This window comes from Equus asinus, chromosome 5, assembly GCF_041296235.1.
Source record: "Equus asinus isolate D_3611 breed Donkey chromosome 5, EquAss-T2T_v2, whole genome shotgun sequence".
NCBI classification, from domain to species: domain Eukaryota; kingdom Metazoa; phylum Chordata; class Mammalia; order Perissodactyla; family Equidae; genus Equus; species Equus asinus.
The window spans coordinates 62,764,521-62,783,846 of NC_091794.1; the positions used below are offsets into that span (position 1 = coordinate 62,764,521).

General features: G+C 33.7%; 1 protein-coding gene across 1 annotated transcript in view; it reads left to right on the forward strand.

The window, feature by feature from the left end:
- LOC139045291 (protein phosphatase 1L-like) overlaps nt 1–19,326 on the forward strand; it is a 353,755-nt gene that overhangs the window by 164,039 nt on the left and 170,390 nt on the right. The window lies entirely within an intron of this gene.

Here is a 19,326-nt window from a genome sequence, read left to right on the forward strand (position 1 = left end):
GATTAATTGTATATAGGTGTATTGAGTTTAAGGATCAAAGTAATGACATTCTACTTTGACTAGTGAAAAGCAATAGAATGTCCATATTAATATGATTAGAAGGAAACATCAGAATTAAATTTGTTTAATAAAGTCCAAGTCATTCAATAATCTGAAGCAAAAATGTACTATTTTAGTATATAAATAAAATAAGAAAGTGATATTGTGTATAGTTAACAAATAAAATAAACACTGAACTTCAGTTAATTAATACATGTGAAATAGATTTTAGAAACATGGATTTAAGATATGAAAACTTCAGAAAGTAAAGTGGAATTAGTTTCCAATTTTCAAGATTTACTTACTTCACCTCTTGTAAGCCAAAGCCACTGATTTTTTTAATGGTTATGGACCTATATCCACATTCAGGTATGTCTATAAGTGTTGTTTGCTTTTGTTTTTGCATATACTATATATTATCTACTTCTCAGCATTTAAAATAATGACAGTTGTGTAATTCCAAGACTAAGAAATTTAATGGGCCAAATTCTTAGTTAAAATGTTCTCTCTTACTTTGTTTTTAATCGACTATAAGCTAAAGAATCAAAACTGTAACAGAAAACGTAAAAAGAGTACATGTTATTTTCCTAGGATAGTGCTATTACAACTTGTGTATTCTCATAGCTATTACACAGCATAGGAAAGTACAAACGAGGTGATTTATTTTTTTCAAGAAAGTTTTAAATGTATACAATTTAAGGCCATAGTTTCTTCCTTTTTCACAGTGCAATCCATTTGCCAACCCTTTTAGCCTTTCTCTTTTCAGAACCTTGAACAACCAAGCTACATGTTACTGTGAACAAATTAGTTTTGACACCTTGAGACATTTAATTATTTGCAACAATGAGTCCGATGAAGGTGAAGTTGAGAGAAATTTTTTAATCTCTAGGAAGATATATATGCTCAAAATTCCATTAGTGAAAAGTCCGTAAATAAGCATAATGGAAATGTACAAATAAAGTTTCAAATTTTTAGGAAATGAACATATTACAAAATAGAAATGTAAGATTTAGCACGTAATCAGAGTTTTTACATCCTGATATTCAGAAGTCTTTTTCAGAGGTGCAGGAAATCTCAGAAAGCGAAGTGAAGTGAATGTGGTGTTCATTTAGCACAGCCATTCATTTTACAGCGGAGGGAACTGAGGTTCAGAGAGGTTAAGTGATTTGCCAGGAGGTTAGGGTCACTTGCCACTGTCTATTAAATTCAGTGAGAGAAGCAACACCTAGGTTTCTTATTTGCCCAATATTCTTTTATTAATTTCATTTGCCAATAACAATAGCAATCTAGGGGCACCTAAAGTCTGTTGCTATGGATAACCTTTTTAATGGGAAAGTTGTGCTAATTAAATTTATATAATCAGGGGCCAGCTCCGTGGCCAAGTGGTTGAGTTTGCTGGTTCCACTGCAGTGGCCCAGGGTTTGGATCTTGGGCTCGGACATGGCACTGCTCATCAGGCCACGTTGAGGCGGCGTCCCACATCCCACAACTAGAGGGACGTGCAACTAAGATATACAACTGTGTAAGGGGGCGGGGCTTGGTGAGATAAAAGCAGGAAAAAAAAAAAAGATTGGCAACAGTTGTTAGCCCAGGTGCCAATCTTTGGGGAAAAAAAAAGGAAGACTGGCAACAGTTGTTAGCCCAGGTAAAAGGAGAAATAAACAGTAACACAATAATAGTAGGGGACTTTAACACTCCACTTACACCAATGGGTAGATCATCCAAACAGAAGATCAATAAGGAAACACTTGCCTTAAAGGACACATTAGACCAGATGGACTTAGTAGATATATGCAGAACTTTCCATCCAAAGACTACAGAATACACATTCTTTTCAATGCCCATGGAACATTCTCCAAGATTGATCACATATTAGGCCACAAAACAAGTCTCAATAAATTTAAGAAGATCGAAATAATACCATGCATCTTTTCTGACCACAAAGGTATGAAACTGGAAATCAACTACAGAAAGAAAACCAGAAAAGCCACAAAAATGTGAAGATTGAACAAAATGCTACTGAACAATGATTGGGCCAATGAAGAAATCAAAGAAGAAATCAAAAAATACCTCAACAAAGAAGAAAAATCCCAAATAGACAATCTAAAAGTGCACCTAAAGGTACTGGAAAAAGAACAACAAACAAAGCCCAAAATCAGCAGAAGGAAGGAAATAATAAAAATCAGAGCAGAAATAAGTGAAATAGAGACTAAAAAAACAATAGAAAAAATTAGTGAAACCAAGAGCTGGTTCTTTGAAAAGATAAACAAAATTGACAAACCCTTAGCTAGACTCACGAAGAAAAACAGAGAGAAAGCTCAAATAAATAAAATCAGAAATGAAAGAGGAGAGATTACAACAGACACCTCAGAAATACAAAAGATAATAAGAGAATACTATGAAAAGCTATATGCCAACAAATTGGATAATCTAGAAGAAATGGATAAATTCTTAGAAACATACAACCTTCTAAAACTGGACCAAGAAGATGTAGAAAATTTGAATAGACCAATCACCAGTAAGGAGATCGAAACAGCAATCAAAAAGCTCCCAAAAAATAAAAGTCCAGGACCAGATGGCTTCCCTGGTGAATTTGTCCAAACATTCAAAGAAGACTTAATACCTATCCTTCTCAAACTCTTCCAAAAAATCGAAGAGGAGGGAAGGCTTCCTAACTCCTTCTACGAAGCAAACATTATCCTGATACCAAAACCAGACAAGGACAACACAAAAAAGAAAATTACAGGCCAATGTCACTGATGAACATCGATGCAAAAATCTTCAACAAAATACTAGCAAATCGAATACAACAATACATTAAAAAGATCATACATCATGATCAAGTGGGTTTCATTCCAGGGATGCAGGGATGGCTCAACATCCACAAATCTATCAACGTGATACACCACATTAACAAAATGAAGAATAAAAATCACATCATCATCTCAATAGATGCAGAGAAAGCATTTGACAAGATACAGCATCCATTTATTGTAAAAAGTCTAAATAAAGTGGGTAGAGAAGGAAAATACCTCAACATAATAAAGGCCATATATGACAAACCCACAGCAAATATCATTCTCAATGGAGAAAAACTGAAAGCTATCCCTCTAAGAACAGGAACAAGGATGCCCACTGTCACCACTCTTATTTAACATAGTATTGGAAGTCCTAGCCAGAGCAATCAGTCAAGAAAAAGAAATAAAAGGGATCCACACTGGAAAAGAAGAAGTGAAACTGTCACTCTTTGCAGATGCCATGATTTTATATCTAGAAAACCCTAAAGAGTCCACTAAAAACATTTAGAAATAATAAAGGAATACAGTCAAGTTGTGGGATACAAAATCAATGTACAAAAACCAGTTGCATTTCTATACACTAACAACGAAGTAGCAGAAAGAGAAATTAAGAATACAATCCCATTTACAATTGCAACAAAAAGAATAAAATACCTAGGAATAAATGTAACGAAAGAGGTGAAAGATCTGTACACTGAAAACTATAAATCATTGTTGAAAGAAATCGAAGAAGACACAAAGAAATGGAAAGATATTCCGTGCTCTTGGATTGGAAGAATTAACATCGTTAAAATGCCCATACTTCCTAAAGCAATCTATAGATTCAACACAATGCCTATCAAAGTTCCAACAACATTTTTCACAGAAATAGAACAAAGAACCCTAAAATTTATATGGATCAACAAAAGACGCAGGATAGCCAAAGGATTCCTGAGAAAAAAGAACAAAACTGGAGGTATCACACTCCCTGATTTCAAATTATACTACAAAGCCATAGTAACCAAAACAGCATGGTACTGGTGCAAAAACAGACACACAGATCAATGGAACAAAATTGAGAGCCCAGAAGTAAACCCACACATTTATGGACAACCAATATTCGACAAGGCAGCCAAGAGCATACGATGGAGAAAGGAGAGTCTCTTCAATAAAAGGTGTTGGGAAAACTGGGCAGCCACATGCAAAAGAATGAAAGTAGACCATTCCCTTACACCATGCACAAAAATCAACTCAAAATGGATTAAAGACTTGATTATAAGACCCGAAACTATGAGACTTCTAGAAGAAAACATAGGCAGTACGCTCTATGACATTGGTCTGAGCAGCATATTTTCAAGTCCCGTGTCTGACCAGGCAAGGGAAACAGAAGAAAAAATGAACAATTGGGACTACATCAAACCAAAAAGCTTCTGCACAGCAAAGGAAACCATCAACAAAACAAAAAGACAACCTAACAATTGGGAGAAGATATTTGCAAACCATATATCAGATAAGGGATTAATATCCAAAATATACAAAGAACTCATACAGCTCAACAACAAAAAAACCAACAATCTAATTGGAAAATGGGCAAAAGATCTGAACAGAGATTTCTCCAAAGAAGATATACAGATGGCCAACAGGCATACGAAAAGATGCTCAACATCATTAGCTATCAGGGAAATGCAAATCCAAACTACAATGAGGTATCACCTCACTCTGGTCAGAATGGCTATAATTAACAAGACAGGAAACGACAAATGTTGGAGAGGGTTTGGAGAGAAGGGAACCCTTGTTCACTGCTAGTGGCAGTGCAAACTGGTGCAGCCACTATGGAAAGCAATATGGAGTATCCTCAGAAAATTAAGAATAGATCTACCATAGGATCCAGCTATTCCACTGCTGGGTATTTATCCAAAGAACTTGGAAACACAAAGGCATAAAGATACTTGCACCCCTATGTTCATTGTGGCATTATACACAATAGCCAAGACATGGAAGCAACCTAGGTGCCCATCAAGGGACGAATGGATAAAGAAGATGTGGTATTTATACACGGTGGACTACTACTCAGCCATAAGAAATGATGAAATCCGGCCATTTGTGACAACATGGATGCACCTTCAGTGTATTATTCTGAGTGAGATAAGTCAGAAGGAAAAAGTCAAATACCATATGATCTCACTCATAAGTAGAAGATAAAAACAAAAACAAAAACAAAACACAGCATTGGAGATTGGACTGGTGGTTACCTTTGGGGAAGGGGGAGGAGGGGGTGCAAAAGAGGTGATTAGGCTCACATGTGAGGGGATGCACTGTAATTAGTGTTCGGGTGGTGAACATGATGTAATGTATACAGAATCTGAAATATGATGTACATCTGAAAAAATAAAAATAAAAAAAATTATATAATCATAAAAATGGTACAGCTAATTTTTCCAAGTACATCTATGGCTATGCTGATTTAACTAGCTATAATTAGAGAATTCTGAGAATTTTTAATCTATTAACTGTTTCATTCATTTATTAATTAATAATTCGTAAATGTTTATTAAATGAACTATTTTGTGAATACGTGTGTGTGTGTGTATGTGTATTCTAAAGTTTGTTTTCCCTTACAATTTTTACAATCTTAAAAAAGTGTTAGGGGCTGGCCCCACCGCCTGGAGGTTGAGTTTGGCACACTCTGCTTCAGTGGCCTGGGTTCTGTTCCTGGGCACAGACCTACACCACTCATCACCGGCCATGCTGTGGCAGCAACCCACACACAAAATACAGGAAGATTGGCACAGATGTCAACTCAGAGTGAATCTTCCTCAGCAAAAAGGAAAGCAAAAGAAAGATCGCCTTCTTCTGAGAGTGATAATTAGTCGAATTTGGTACATAAAATAAATATTTCAATTGATGTTTACTAATATTCAACCATGTAAAATGTTTTAAGATATGCAATGCAAAATATGTCATGAACACACATTTTTTTGTATTTTAGCCTGTCAATATACTTAAGATATAATGTGAAATATAATTAAGCTTTTTGCATTAAAGTGTATGAGAAACATTATCACATCATTTTTATCATACTTATAAGTGTAAGTATATTCAGCTTGAAACTGTTAAAAGTAAGTCTAGATAAGTCTAGGTAGAAGTGTCAATAGAAAAATACAAGCATAAATATATAAATATCATATAATAAAATAGACCATAAGTCTAGGACAAAATGTCCTTTTCATATATGCTGATTTTTTTCTGTTCACAATTCACACATGAATATTCTGCATACATTATATTCCTTAATATTGAAATACTTGGAAATTTTCTTTAAACGTGCCCAAATTCAAAGTTACTAATTGTTTTAATGAAAACATTTCCTACTATTTTCTAAATGAAAAGGGGTAATGTTATCTTAGAAATAATGCAGACTTTCCTCCATTTGTGGTAATTGCTCTGGCTTACTTTTCATAGTCATTTTCATTTCCATTTCATTACAGTGTTATGAAATGTTTATAAAATACCCCACTATAAAAAAGATTGGTAGATTTCTAATCGCTTTAAATGATGCATACACGTATTTTTGTTTTGTAAAATATATTTTTAAAAATACTCCTTTTTTTATACTGAATGATGAAATTGTAGAACTACTCCCACATCCAGGAAGCTGTGGATTATCCATGTATCTAGCTGTGAATAGCTCTATATATTTATTCTTTGTCTATTTATTGCATCATTGAAATGTTTTTACAGAAACAATTCTCTTAGCAAGATTATAATAAAACTTACTTCCGCTTTTGAAGAACAGATTCTTTCATGGTTAATGACATACAAAATTCTGCTCAAAGTTTCCTTAACATTTTATTAAAACATTTTGATATTTTACAATTATTCTGATGTTATAGAATCACATGTGATTTGTTTTCTATTTAATTACTTTTATTAATTTCTATTAAGGTAATTTTCCATTTATTTGTTTGAAAAATTCTATGTTCAGAGTTAATTTGAACAAAATTTTATTTACTTCTCTAGGAAGGAAAATAGGGAAAATTGTCAACACATTATACAACTAAGGACAATATTCAACACATTAAACAAAGATGGGAGTAGTCATTTTTTTCAGACAATAACTAGCAGCAAATACTTCAGAACTATAATTGACATCCATAAACTACTTTCCTCGAAGCATCTAAAAGTAATTTGTAGAAATTACTTAATTAGCCTCTCAGCAGTTCCCGGCAGTGGATTGCATTGTAATTACAGTGCAATACAGTGCACACTATTGATGGAGAGCATGAGCGCAGATATCTGTACAGCGCTACATGTGCAAAGGAAGCCGGGACCCGGTCAATAGGAAACCCTGCACGGGCACATTCCTCACACTTGTTCGCTAAGGGGGACAGGTAACCAAGGTTGTTTTGTGTACTCTTCCTCCTCGTTCGTTTAGTTTTCCCCAGAAATATCTTAACGACTTTTGCATTTTTTCTGTTCTCTTTGCTCTCTGTCACAGACAAAAGAATTTTTATGTTTTGAAAAATAACTCACCGAGAATATACACTTCATGTTGTTTTCATAGGCTAAGAAAGAGGGGGAGAAACAGATACAGACGGAGACAGAGAGGGAAAGAGTACAAATTCAGGAAAAGTCATTGGAAAATGAAATTAAATGCCCAAAGCATGAAAGCTTGTAGAAAGTTCAGGAAATACTTCTTACATTTGATGAGTCCATAGTAGACAATACATCAGAAGTGTACTAAATTGAGTAATTGGAACAAATGCTTCTTTCCTTTCTGTTTCCAGGCAGTTGATCACATAACCCTGCATTTTCTCCCTTTAGAGGCAGAGGTTATTTCTCTAACCTTTGTCTTTGGACTGGGGCATGTGGTTCCCTGATTCAAAGGATGCTAGCAGACATTGTGCAAATTGAGGCTTAAAATGGACTTGCACAGTTGGACTTTCCTTCATGTGGTTCTTGTATTGCCACAGTAAGAAGATGTCTCTGGGGCCCATCCAGTGGCATAGCAGTTAGCTTCGCGTGCTCCACTTCAGAGGCCCACGGTTTGCCTGTTCCGATCCTGGGTGTGGACCTACACACACTTCTCAAATCATGCTGTGGCAGGCATCCCACATATAAAGTAGAGGAAGATGGGCAAAGGTGTTAGTTCAGGGCCAGTCTTCCTAGCAAAAAGAGGAGGTTTGGCGGTAGATGTTAGCTCAGGGCTAATCTTCCTTAAAAAAAAAAAAAAGAAAGAAAAAGATGTCTCTGCTAGTCTGCTGATACATAGAGGATGGGAAACAGATGAAACAAACTGGCAATCTCCAGCTTGGAGCTAAGCCCAGATGAACCCACCCTAAATAAACTTATGTACAAATACACAGATGAAAATGAATGATTCCCATTTAAGGATCCAGAATTTTGGGGTAGTTTGTTTCACAATATTATTTTGGCAACATTTGACCGATATAGAATAACACAGTGGAAATTGTAAGTTAGATTCAAGATATAGAGAGACTTTTATTTTAGATTTCATTTTTCTATAAGACACTGCTCATTTTTGCATTTGTATACGCATCCACATGTTAGGGATAAACTAAACAAGAGCTTTAATTTACAATTTGATTTCAGTGTCAGTATTTAGAAGGCTCTATTACATGGTGACTTCAACATTGTTTCTGGTCTTGACCTTAAAGACACAGACAGCCAATTATTTCTCCAGCCAAAATGGCTTCACCTGGGATCAGCAAAGAACTGCAATTTGGAGTCTGCAACTATGGCGAGCCACATGCAAGTCCTGAGCAACAAGGGGAGGAGAAACCCTCTTATAGAGGAGCAAAGAAAGTTGGGAGAGCTATTGTAAGCAAAAAGTCCATTGGAGGAGACTAGGAGATCAAAGTGTGGTGGCTTTTCGTTGGCCGTGTTGTGACAGTCTCTCCTTGGCTATTACTGGGCAGGAAGAGGAAGTCTTCTTCCTGTTGGGCTCTGCAATGGTTAATACATGTGAGAGCTCTCCTTTCTGGCCTCTCAACTCTATTTTCAGTGAGGTTTCTGTTTATTGATTTTCACACTGCTATTGCTGATCGAGCATATTCTTGACTAATAACTGTGAAATCTTTTAGGTTACCTTCATTTCAAATTAGAATAAAACCCCAATACCATGAGCAAAGCTTGTTGATAAAATTATTGCTAATAGCTATATAGTGACTTTCAGATATTGGTGAAATATTTGAGACACACAAATGTTAAAGCTCATGAAACAAGCATGATGAAGTCCATGAGTGAGATAGGAACTGCAAAAATTTAATACTTTTTTAACCCTTTATTTGTGACTATCACATAGCCTAATGTTACAGAATTACTGAATGTGTGGAAGAAAGAAGCCCATTTTCATTATCTTTCCTCAAAGACAAGACACTAGTTAAAAATGATATTAAAACCATATTTTCATGTAGTTACAATTTTTGTTCTGGTGATGAGACCTTTTAAGATCTACCTTAGCAATCGTATCTCAATAAAGCTGAAAACAATTTTTGCCTTGTCACAAACTTGTACATGATGTTGAAAGAAAAGGAAAAAGCAACTACTTATAGTGTTTCTGATATGATACTTCATGAGGTATATTTGCTAAAATATTTAATCTAAATATAATTAATTCCTTAAACCTTGTTTCTAAATTATAGGAAATAAATGGAATTAGGAAGAAACCATTAAGTAAATCCAGAAGCAGGACAATCTATAAGACAACTGTCATTAGTTCATAAGAAATTAATGTCACAAAATAAAAAAGTTGAAGCAAGTTCAGTGTCGAAAAGTGACTAAGAAGATATAACAACCAAATTCAACGAGTGAAATTATATTGTATCATATATCTAAAAATATTTATGAAGTCATTTTTGGAAAAACTTAGAGTATAAATATACTATCTAGGCATGAAGTATCATGGAATCTGTATGTGAATTACAAGTGATATAAAATAAATAAAAGAGAGACAGAGAAAAAGAGAGAGAGGGAGAGTGAGCAAATAAGGCCCAAGGTTAACCGTGAAATCTGTGAAGAAGGAGTAAAATTATTTATTTAACTATTTTATATACTTAAGTGTTTTCATAATAAAAATTGAGGGAAAATCAACAGCATAATTTCAACAATATCCAAAAAGTAAGTTTAAATTTCTGCTTACACACAAAAACCCCCAAATACTGTACTTTGCAAATAATAACACAAACTAGGGACAAATTTTATTTTACAAGCAGTCATAGTCGATATGCTTCTGGAACCACTCATTAACAGGCAAGGGGATTCTAATTTGCTACTTGCTCTAAAGAGCCCTTTACATTTTATATCAGGAAAGGTGCATTATTCAATGTGTGTAAAATAAAAGGCAAGACATAGTTAAAAATTCAAAGATTATCTGTCTATTTTGAAAACCAATCACATCCTTCTTTGGCCACATTTCTTGATTCATATTGTAAGGATGAGGTTTAATCAGGCAGCAGGCGTATGAGAAACACTAGAAGTAAAAGATATAATGAGGATGACAATCCAAACTCAATTCAGGAAATGTTCCGAGAGCATCTTCCTCAAGCTATAAACACTTTTGCTTTGTGAGATTATTTGAATCAATCTACTTGACCACAAACAATGAAATCATTCAAGTCCAAGTATGGAAAAAAAGAGAAATCTTTGTCAAGTTCATTTACTATTAGAGAATTAAGACAAACAACCTGGTGGCAGCCACTTCAGAGCTGACCAAAATCTAATGTGGTTCTCCACACCCCTCTGGAGAAAGTGGGTATTATGTAGAATGTTGCCATCTTGTGCGTGCTATGAGATCCGGCAATGCTGAGAAATAATTTTCCTTTAAAAAATCTGACTCAAAACACCTTTTGTAATTTATATTTGATAGTAAAAATTTTCAGTTTTTAGATTTAATTCTTAATCTCAGAAGCTTGTTCTTTTTAGCAATGTTTGCCATTGATCTGGTCTTTGACAGGGAATTAATTTTAATATATACCCATTTCATTTGGTAAAAATGTATACTTGCAGCATCACTAAATCATACAAATATTCAAATTAATTATAAATATTAAATACATTATATTTAAATGCATATAACCATTTTTCAAACACATTATTTAATTTTAAAATTGTTGACATTTTATTTTTTCAAATAAATTTTATCTAATTTTATCTTCTTCAAATATTTAAGTACATCAAATAATTTTGTTATGCTAACTTAATTTTACCTTGTTTTCCATTTCATTTTTAACATATTCAGTTTACCTATGTAAGTGTTCTAGTATTAGAAAGTCAAAGAAATTGGCAAGTTATGATGCTTTCAAAGGGAAATTTAGTATTACTATCATCGATGGCAGTGATACTGTGAAGTATTAGAAATAACATACTAAATATTTGCAGATAGGGTGACTGTATAGAATGAGTCTTGAGTTAAGTGTGATGCTTTAGTCATACACTTTATTGTATTTGCTCATCTCTCAGAGGTATTCACTAAAACTGGGGAGCTAATCACGTGAAGAAATGCGCATTCTCCGTGCTTTAGAATTTCATTCCCTGTGTACCAAGTACAAAAACCTGTAGATTTCTCAAGGAACTTTACCTTCAAACTCTCTACATAAAAGAGCATTATGAATATTTTTATCAGCTGTATTTTAACATTAAGTAAATAACTCAAAGATTGGCTTGGCGTGTTTCTGGTTTTAAGTGTGTCTAGTGAAAATTAGAAAGGTCTTTTTCTTTAAATGATAATAACTTTGTTATTAGATGCTATTTGCCATCAACAGGCTTTCATTTATCATAACAAATGAACATAATTCTGTGATGTGTGAACTTTTGTATGTGAAATATTTGACCTCTTCCAGAGACACCATAATTTATGATATGATTAATACATAAATGCACCCATATGTTTATCATTATAATTTCCTTTTTTTATCCAAATTCTTAGAGTCATAAGTTAGTGAGAAAGTGATTGATGATATTCTTTCTGTAGGTTTAGCCATTTGTTCTAGACACCAACATTGAGATAAACATTGCTTTCCATCTGTACGGGTTGGAGTGTCTGTCTGTCTGCCGCAGGCATAGGAATACATGAATTTGAAATGTTGATCACCAATGTTGTCATTGATGTTTTCAATCAAAATCAGTAAGCAAAGAAGGCTTCTACTGATTATTGATATGTGATAAATTGATAACATGGCTTAAAAAGTTATCAATTAAACATTTTTCAAGAAAATTTATCAGCCTGTACTCAAAGCATAACAAGTATTAAAAAATGCATATGCAATTAGCTCTGTCCATTGCCATGGCAGATGCCTGATTTGGTGTTAAATTAATTACCAAATGCCTTTGCTTTCTGACAGTTGGATATTTTAGACTTCAAAGGCAAATAGATTTTGAAGCAATATAATAACAATCTTAGAAATGCGAAGTGCAGCAGAGCTGAAAAGTGAAAACTCAACAGGCTAGGCTGTTAATATCTTCCGGAAGAGTTAATCAGTCATAGGGTGACAACTGTAAAAGTACAAATCATATGTGGTACAAATATAATTCACTTTCAATAAAATTTTTATTTTGATATAACTTCAATAAAATAAAACTTCAAGGTGGCAAATTATTGTACAAATTAATTGCAAGTTAAATGTATTATATCTCTGAATTCCATCCTAGAAGGTCATCAAGTTGCTGTAAAATTTTTGGTTGTAATTAGCAGTAAACATATAGAGACTGCATATTCTAGAATTTTGATCATTATTCACTGGATGCATTTCCAAGAGCACTACTTTCAAACTTTCACTATTTTACTATCAGATCAAACTTAATAGAAACATTTTTTAATTCATTCAAGAACTTGCGCTAGATATGAATCAGACATAGCATGATGATTATAATTTAAAGGAATTACTTTTGACAAATATCAGAATAAATTTACCTGCATATTATTTTGTAATGTTTCCAAATGAGGTGTAATTTCGAAGCTCATCTATAAGCTTATTTAGAGAAGCTGATTATTCGTTGACGTACCATGAAAATTAACAGACTAAAAACTATGAAATCACTATCTGTGTGTCTGTAAATATAGCATATTCTAACATAAATATACTTAAGCTTAAACTACTCATTTTCAAAAATATCTAAATGTTTGATCTTACTTATTTTAAATATTTCTCACAGAAACTTCTATTTAATTCAAATAATTTCTGTATTTTTACCAGATAATATTTGTAAGAAACTGCTAAAGAAAAAATTTTTTTAAAAGTTGCCAAATTTTATTGTGATTAGTATATTAATTATTCAATCCGAATTTATTTAAATGTGTGCTCTAACATCAAAATTGTCTACTTCGTTAAATATAAATTCCTTATGGAAGTGTTAATATCAATCATTCTCTAGTCTATGATGCTAGTGGCTTTTAAAAATATTTCAATCATGTGGGCTGCCCAGTGGTGTATTGAGTAAGTTCACACACTCTGCTTTGGCAGCCCAGGATTCGTGGGTTCAGATCCCGTTCGCGGACCCAGCAGCACTCGTCAAGCCATGCCATGGCAGCATCCACATAAAATAGAGGAAGATTGGCATAGATGTTAGCTCAGCAACAATCTTCCTCAAGCAAAAGAGGAAGATTGACAACAGATGTTAGCTCAGGGCCAATCTTCCTTACAAAAAAGCTTTCAATTGTGCATTTAGTATGCTGGTTAATATTTGCCTTCATATCTTCCTCTTTCAAAAGTCTGTCTCTATCCTTCTCTCTTCTACAGCACCTAGCCCTTTCCTTTCCTACTATCTATAGTAGATGCTTGATGTAAGCTTCTTTAATGAAAACATATTAAGAACAAAATATTTAGCATATATCCTGTAACATTTATAGAAATATTAATCTAGTAACCATAAAACATTTTGTTGAAAATTGAATAGTAAGTAAATTTCAAATAGTTTACTTTCTTTCAGACTTTAAAATATACTATAGGTACAACTTGTAAAATTTATGCAATTAAATAAGCAGCTAATTCTTGTAATGCTCCTATTTTATTTATTTTTGGATGCATACACATAACAGGGCCCAGTTTGGGATTTTATATTTATTAAAGAATTCAAATATTATCCAAGTGAATATGGAATGACTTTCACAATATTTATTGAATACCTTTGTGTAACAGTGTAGAATCTTGATTCATCATTTAATCATTTTTAAATTATGTATTTACAATAAATAAAATGTAAAATGTAGAAATAGCTTAGCTAAGATCAGATATAATTATTTTATAAGATTGTCCTATATTAATTTCTGGCCACTTTGTCTCTATGTGTAAAAATAGGTGCAAAAGACATGTTGGAAAAAATGAAGGTGGCATAAACTCAGAAATTGTCCAAGGCCAAAAGGTAATAAGTTTCAACATGGCAAAATATTTTGATGCCATGTCCTTGGAACCTAAAATATGATTTCCCATTTACAAGATAATCACACCACAGCCTATGCACTATAAGACATAACCAAAGCAGTAAGGAGTGTTTATGAAACAAAAGGTGGTAATCAAATTTTGTGAAAAGTGTTAGAAAGGAACAGCTGTGATTTAAACAAGTTATTTTGAAATTTGTAATCCCTCAACAGAGGAAAAATGAAAAAGACAGCTATAGACTCCTGGAAGGCACACGCTATGTATACATTTACCGTACAATACAGTAATTGCACTCCCAGGTATATACCTAATTATGTTCCAAACAGAGACTCAAACATGTAAGTGTATACCAATGTTTGTTGCAGTAATTATTTGCAATAACAAAGAAGTGGAAACAATTCAAGTGTCCACCAACAGATAAATGGATAAAACAATGTAGTATAATATTAATGGAATAATGTTCAGGCATAAAAAGGAATGAAGTTTTGATACATGCTACAAAATGTATGACTTGACAATATTGTACTAAGTGAAATAAGGGAGACACAAAAGGACAAATATTGTATGATGCCACTGATATTATTTAGAATAGGCAAATCAATAAAGACAGAAAGCAGGCTAGAGGTTACCAGAGACTGAACAGAGGAGAGAATCAGTAGTTATTGCTTAATGGGTGTAGAGTGTCTGCTTTGGTTGATGAAAATTTTTGAATTAGATAGCATGATGTTCTTGCAGTGTTGTCAATGTAATCAAAGGTGAAGGTGCTGCAACTTTTAAATTTCATGACATTGATTTCTTGTGAACTCAGGACAGTTATAGAGTATGCTGATTTATAGCATTCCCTCCCTCACCTAAGCTGTGCCAAAAACTAGAGTTTCACTAGGTGAGGCTGGCTATGAAAGCTAGCAACTTTGCTGAGAGATGTAGTGGACATGTTTTAGGTTAAGGGAAGGGGCAAGCAAAACACATGACTTTGTCAGAAAAAAGTGTTAAATGTGGACGGAAAAGGCATGGGAAACTTGCAGTTTTGTGAGACTCGGGCCATAGTTAGCTTAGGATAAGCAGTGAACCAGCCAGAAATTTATCATAGTTGTCTGGGAAAAGCTGCAGAAAGGCCAGTTAAGTCTCCCTAAATCCTTGGCTGTCTGGACATTATATGCATGCACAGGGATGCCAGGGTGAGCATGGTGGTAAGAAAAACCATGGAGAAACGAGAACCAACTCAATTTTGAATGTGCTTTTAAGCAGCCACCAAGAGTGATTATCAGAGGGTGGAAGCCTCGTGGGTTTCAGATGTTTGACCAGAATCTATGTTCAAATCATTGGCCAAACACAAAGTTACACAAACACAGGGGAAATCTATAGAAAGCAGTGATAAAAGACATAAAAATATTTTTTTTTAAAAGGCAGAAACATGAGCAGTCATAGACTATGGGAAGCATTCCTCAGTTTAGGTCCAGACAAGTTACAAAGTGGGGGAAAAACAAATAATAAGAATTCACCGTTAGTGAAATATATTATCTAAAATGTGCACACTAGGAAATGTATCTCATACTCAGCAAAACAAGAGCCGTCAATAGGTTCCACACATGAGTGGGCTCAAATATTGGATTTAGTAAACAAAAACTTCAAAGTGGCTATTAGAAATATATGAAAATCATTTTTAAAAGATAATGGCAATGTTTTTAAAAATAGATACTTTCAATAGAGAGATTGAAATTTCAAAAATAACCCACATGGAAATTCTAAATTTAAAAATATAATAACTAAAATTAGAACAAGGAAACAAAAATACACTAGAAGTTCTAAAGAGTGGATTTAAGGTGAAATAAATAATCAGTTACATTGAAGATGGATGAGTAGAAATAGTCTGTTGAACTAAGAGAAAAAAGACTGAAGACAGATTAAAAGTAACAGAAAACAACATCAAGCACACCAACATAAGTATAATGGGAGTTCAGAAAGAAAGGAGAAGGGAAAGAAGTAAAAATTATTTTAATGTATAATGACAGAAAACTTCCCAAATTTAATGAAAACCATCCCAATTAGACTAAACACAAAGAAATCCACAGTCAGACATGTGAAATAACTCGTAGAACAACTGAATATTAAAGAGAAAGAGAAAATCTTGAAAGCTGCAGGAAAAAAAATATCTCATCACTTACAGGGATGTAACAATAGGATTAATGGCTGACATTTCTTTAGTGACAAGAAAGTCCAGAATTAAATAAAATGAAATATTCAAGTACAGAAAGGAAAAATCTGTCAACCAAGAATATTATATCTAGAAAAGTTATCAGTCGGAAGTGACAACAGGCTGGCCTGGTGACATAATGGTTAAGTCCATGCATTCCACTTCGGCAGCCTGGGGTTTGTAGGTTCAGATCCCAGGTATGGACTGATGCACTGCTCATGAAGCCATGCTGTGATAGCATCCCACATACAAAATAGAGGAAGAAGAGGTCTTCCTCAAGCTAAAATACAAAGATTGGCAACAGATGTTAGCGCAGGGCCAATCTTCCTCATACAAAAATATGAAGACAAAGTCAAAACATTTCCTGATAAACAAAAGCTGAGAGAATGCATGGGTAGCATACTTCCCTTAAAAAAAAAAGACCAAAGGACTCCATCAGGCTTAAAGGAAAGAATAACAGACAGAAACACAAATCTACATGAAGAATTGAAGAGCTCCAGAAATGATCAGTATGTGGATAAATATAAAGACTATGTTATGGACTGAACTGTGGCCTCCTAGAATTTGTATTTTGAAGTCTTAACTCTCAGTACCTTAGAATATGACTATACTTGGAGGTTGGGCCTTTAGAAAGGTAATGCAAAATGAGGTCATAGGGGCAAGACCCAATCCAATAGAAGTGGTGTCTTTATAAGAGGAGAAAAGTAGGACACAGACATGTATACAGAAGACCATGTGAAGACACAGAGAGGCGATGGACATTTTATAGAGAGAGACCTGAGAAGAAACCAACTCTGGGAACAACCTGATCTTGGACTTCTAGCCTTGAAGACTGGAATAGGTGTTCAACTTTGTTAATGTTAGATTATAGTTAGGAATAAGCCAGAAAATATTGTAAATGTTGAGTCAATAAAGAAATAAAGTTCAAGTCCAGAGTGATAGAAAGACTGTGGAGAATAGTGAACCAAATTACTCTACAGAATTTATGATTTAGATTTCATTTGGGATGATACTAACTGGTAGAAGAACTAAGACAGTGTTCTGTGTCAGTCACTCTTCTTTGCACTACAATGAAGGCTCCCCAAGGGCACATACTTCCTCTCTTTTATACACTGATGCTTCTCAGTTAACCAAAACAGTGTGGGATACATGAAAAGTCCCTCAGTAAATATTTGTGGAATCGTTAAAGTAATGAAAGTACAGATGAGGTTATATCTAGCTCCATGTTAATATTCCAGAAGTTAGTTTTGTAATGCCAAACACGTATTGAAGACCATGAGTTTGAAATATTTCTAAAAACAGAGAAAGATTGCTGAGAAGAGGAAAAGAGCTTTTACCGTAAATATGTCCTTTGGCTTAAATGGCATATCATGAGTCTAAAATATTGTTTGACTTTAGAGTCATAAATTGCCAGTGATGGTTCCCTGACCACTGCCCAAAAACCAAATGAAAAAGCATCCTGCACACAAAGCTAAAAATAGTGTCAGTATCCACAATATGCATATTTATTCCAATTATAAAAGTTTAGTGTATAGTCATAAATCTATTACTCACATTGGAATTGAATTTCAAAATATTAACAAAAGTATAATGAAAAACTTAGACTATAATGTATTTTTCTAAATGAACCCGTTTTTCATATGGATGAATTTAAATCAGATTTCTGTGTTTAAAATGTTATTAAAAATTAAGGACTCCAGCTTCAGATTATTAGTATCCTTAATATTGTCAGCATCTTGCACCTACCTTATCTTTGGCATCTGTAACCTATTAGAAACTGAAGTACAAAGTTTAGTTATTCCCTTTTAAAGTAACATGTGAAATCAGAGAAATGTCTCTGTGTCTCTTTCTTCTGCATAAACATACATGTTCATGCACAGCACACAGTAACTCACATTCCAACTTCAAATGACACAATGCTTGAGAAGGAAAATAATAACACAGTCTTATTACTTGCTGTAAAATTTAAACTCGAAATGACTACCATGTATTATTTTTTATCTAAGCAGTCTCTAGAATGTTGAACAAATATCGTAGGTCTTATTTGGACAGAATTCACAATTAAGAGAATATTTGTATGGTGCCCTTATAAATACATGGAAGAATTGACAATTTGAGCTGTGTTTTGCCTTTGAACAAAACAGTAAATGGCATCTCATACAAGAAAAAAACCAGTTTTCATTAGATATTTTTAGATAGTATTTATTTTATTCATTGTAGCCTCTTACTTTCTTTTCAATGTCTGAAGGAACTGTGGTACTAAATTTTTTTTCATTTCTGATGTTTACAATTTATGGTAAATATTTTTAAAGTGATAATCTTTTTTTTAAATTTGAAACTTGTTCATTTTTAAGTTTCCGTCTCAGCCAAACACTTAGTAATTAATGTTTCACAGACAGATTTTTTCTGTGGTAAAATATACGTAATATAAAATTTACTATTTTAACCATTTTAAACATGCAGTTCAGTGGCTTTGCGTACACGGACATTGTTGTGTAACCATCACCGCCATCTGTCTTCAGAACATTTCCACCTTTCCCAGTTGACACTTTGCACAATTAAGCGATGACTTCCCATCCCTCTTTCCCCCAGCCCTTGACAACCACCATTCTACTTTCTGTCTTTACAAATTTAGCTGTTCTAGATATCTCTTATCACTAGAATCATACTTTATTTGTCCTTTTCTGACTGGTTCATTTCATTTAGTATAATGTTTTTAAGATTCTTCCATGTTGAAGCTTGTGTCAGAATTTCCTTTTCTTTTAAGGCTGAATAATTTCCCACTGAATGTACATACCACATTATTTTTATCAGTTCATCTATGGATGAGGTTGTGAATTTCTTCTACCTTTGGTATTATGAATAATACTGCTGTAAACATGGAAATACATAGATGGATTTTATTTTTTAATTGAAAAAA